This window comes from Meleagris gallopavo, chromosome 21, assembly GCF_000146605.3.
Source record: "Meleagris gallopavo isolate NT-WF06-2002-E0010 breed Aviagen turkey brand Nicholas breeding stock chromosome 21, Turkey_5.1, whole genome shotgun sequence".
Taxonomy (NCBI): domain Eukaryota; kingdom Metazoa; phylum Chordata; class Aves; order Galliformes; family Phasianidae; genus Meleagris; species Meleagris gallopavo.
In genome coordinates, this window is record NC_015031.2 from 5,359,326 (window position 1) to 5,362,863 (window position 3,538).

General features: G+C 44.0%; 1 long non-coding RNA gene across 1 annotated transcript; it reads left to right on the forward strand.

Annotated features, from left to right (window-relative positions):
- Positions 1 to 246: 246 nt before the first annotated feature.
- LOC116217346 lies at positions 247 to 3,312 on the forward strand. The gene is made up of 2 exons (XR_004161790.1): positions 247 to 833; positions 2,927 to 3,312. It is a non-coding gene; the product is annotated as an uncharacterized LOC116217346 (long non-coding RNA).
- The last annotated feature ends 226 nt before the right edge of the window (positions 3,313 to 3,538 follow it).

Genomic DNA, 3,538 nt, shown 5'->3' on the forward strand with positions numbered 1-3,538 from the left:
GTGCTTTATGCAAGAAAGCAGCTTAAGCAAATTTTTAAAGCCTTAGTTAAACATTAACAGTTAATTATGGCCTTGATGCAGAGTAAAAGCGATTGTGATTATGAATGACCTGTGACCTGGCATGTTGTTTGCTGTAAATTGATGCTCAGCTGCCTTGTCTTTCCCAAGCAGGAATTAAAATAGCTGGTAGCTACAGACTTCTGTCTGAACTTCAAAGTGAGCGCCTGCATTTCTGCTGCGTGTGGCTGAGTTGCTGCCAACCTGCTTTTAAAGGAAGGAAACAAACGTTGGAGTGGAGCCCTGCTTGGAGCATGCTGCTCCTCTACCTGCAGGAGCCGTGGGTGCTTTGAACACCGCCCAGCTCGCTGCCTCTGCAGGGCTGAGCGCTTCCCCTCCACTCCTCTTCTGACTGCGTCGCCATTAGGTGCAAATGAAAGAGATGAACTGATCAAACGCTCCTTGAGATGGCTTTAGGGTTTCAGACTGAATACTTTTTTTAATTAGCTCCGTGTAAAGACTCTTATTACTTCAAATAGCAGCCATGAAACCGGGAGCCTCGCAGTTTGATCCTTTGTTTTTCCTGGTGCACCGGAAATCTCAGTAGCTGTAGGTTTTAGACCCAGCTAGACACCCCAACCACAACTAACAGCCTGCGGAAACATCAAGTGATTATCTTCTAAGTATGCCTATCAGGGACACATGAAAGGAAGTGCTGTGTGGGTATAGTATTAGACTGACAAGTAGCAGAGCAGTCGGTTGCATCTTAACAGGAGCGAAGATGCTTTTCTCTAATAAAGCAGAGGATGCCACAGCACAAGTCTGAGGAATTTCACGTGAGAAATCTTTCTTTCCTTGTCCTAGTTGCTACAATTCTGTGCTGTGAAACGGAGAAATGACTTAAGCATTTTTATCTCTTCAATTTTCAAAGAAAAGATCAGTTGCAGGGTCCTCTAGTAGTTCTCTTCCTGAAGAAACTTTCTCTCCCCATTCTCCTGGTTAGGGTAGGTGCTTGATAGAGCTTGTCAGCCCAAAGCTGAGTGTAACACAAGCTACTCACAGCAAGCCCTTGACTTTTGGAAGGTTTGGTTCTGAAAATGGGGCTGTAACATGGGATTTCATGAGTCTGAGTGAAACAAGGTGGTGACTGTAGTGGTGGTGACTGTTTCTTGATACTGTGAATTCTATTTTGTGCTAGGCTAGAAATCTACTGCTGGTGTATTTCTGCCAGTCTTGAAAGTTGCTTCACTGTTCTGTGTGACTAGATGATCTTGCAAGTCACTTCCAACCTTGTGATTCTATGATCCTTTTGTTATCCCCAAGTTGTATTTGGGGGCTGCCTTCAATAGAGATGGACTCTCTTCTGGCTGGGTCACGTGAGCCATGGGCTCTGAGCATTCTGGCTGAATAAAACCTGGATTCTTCAAGATTGTTGGGAGACAGCGAGTAACCCAATCAATCTAACAGCTCACTCTGCTGTGAACATGTTGTGGACTGGAGACCAATTCCTTGCAATCCTAACTGTTCTGCGATACTGTGGTGCAAGAGCAAGATAGTTGCTTTCCAAAAATATAAAGTAAGGTTTGTATTTTGAGCATCATGTGGTGTTTTGCCTTCTCATCTTTTAGCAGGTGAATGTCTGTTTTCCTCTGTCACTGCTTCTTAGCCTTCTGGTTAGCACTCTGTAAGTTGATATCCTCTCAGAAGCAGACTTCCTTATTTTGCTACTAGTAACTTGATTTAAATTTGCAGACATCATCGCTGCAGCTGAGCTGGCTGAACAAGCTCAAGTGGCTGTAGCTCCTGATAAACTAGCAGAAGTTGAACTGGGCTGCCAGTACTCTTAAACTGAAAGGTGGTAGGGATGTAAGTCTTCCTTTTGACTCTCAGGACTTCTGTAGGAAACAGATAATAAGTTACCTTATGGAGAAGGTTCCAAGGATTTTGTTTTATTAGTATTAATTTTTTCCTTGCCTTCCACTGTTCAACCTATAAATGCTGGAGGGATGAGTCTGACTTCTCAGCAGTGTTTCAGTACCATCTACACTCAGACAAATCATGGGAACTTGTCAGTATTCTGTTGTGAGTGATCTCAGGCCAGGGAGCAGGAGGTGCTGGGGCTCTCTGCAGAGGGCAGAGGCAAAGGGACAGTGTGGTTGGAAGAGGCACTGGAGAAGCAGGTGAGCTTTTGGTAGTAAGGTCAGTGCTGTGGAATTGTAGCCACATCTGTGAGGCAGATCTGAGTTGTGAGCATTGAACCCAAGAGGTTCCCCTTTGAAATACAGAGGAAAAAATCACAGCTTAGGGGTAGGTCTGGCTTATATCCAGAGAAAACACCCCGTGCATAGACTTTGCTTTCCTTCTAGTGACCTTAAAGAGCTGGACGGGTGGGGTGGGTGCTGTGATGTTGTGGCTAGGCCTCCTGGAGGTAATGGCCCTTGCAAAGAATGATTTGACCAAAGGAGGAAGGTGCAGGGAGAAGCGATAGAAGTCTCAGAGGGGAAGGGTGAATCTGGGAGAAGGAGGACTGGCTTCTCAAAGCCAAAGAGTAAATATCCAGGCAGCAGGCTTCTCAGAACGCAGCTGGAAAAATGCAGGGTAGTGTGTAACATGGGTCTTCCAGTATGGGAAGGGAGATGACCTGAAGGGCCCTTCTGGGGTCTTTGCAGTGAGCTTGCTATTTTTAAATTCTTACCACTTAACACTCAGTTTCTTCCAAGTCTAAAGTGAGGAAATTGAATTAATTTTATGGGAATGCCACTGTACCTGATCCACTTATACTAATCTACAAAACTCTTGGATGACTCTTTCAGGAGCACTGTAGATACGTGCTAGCAACAGCTGACCTATTAATGTTTGGATCTGCTAAAATGGAGTACATGTACAGTGTTTCCTGTGGGAATGATGACTGTAGTCTTTGTTATCCTAGGACTTCTCCAGCTGACGAAAAGAACGGTCCTTGGATGAAGAGGAGACCTGCCCCTGGGCACATAGAGATGTTGGTGTTGGATCTGTGTTTTGGGAGAAGCATAATGTGGAGGTCCTCTTGGTGTACACACAACGTGGTTTTCCTGAATTTGGTTTATTTAGCACATTCTAGGGCTGTTTCTAGAAGAACCAAGCCCTTTATTCTTCCATGAACATTCCTTGAACGTTCTTGACATCCTACCTCTTGCAGATTATGGGCTGCTTTAAGGGAATCTGAAAATACAAGTAGGATGCCATGAAATTTTGTACTGCTTATGCAGATTGTTCTTTAAAAGGTTATGTTTTATATTGTTTTTGTTCTGAGAAAATAAACCAATCTGAGAAATAGTGCTGGCAGGACTTGTGCCAGTTTATTGTGCAAGAGTGATTAATGTCTCTTTCAGTGTAAGGAACTGGAATTTGGAAATAGAGTCCAGTTTGTTAATGTAGCTAACTGCTTGGGCAACAGCGTGCTATGCTCTTTGTTTTGGCTGAACATTCCACTGTGTGTTAATACTACATTTCAAACTACCTAGGAATACCAGCTTTTCCCCCTTCAAATATTGCTGACTTT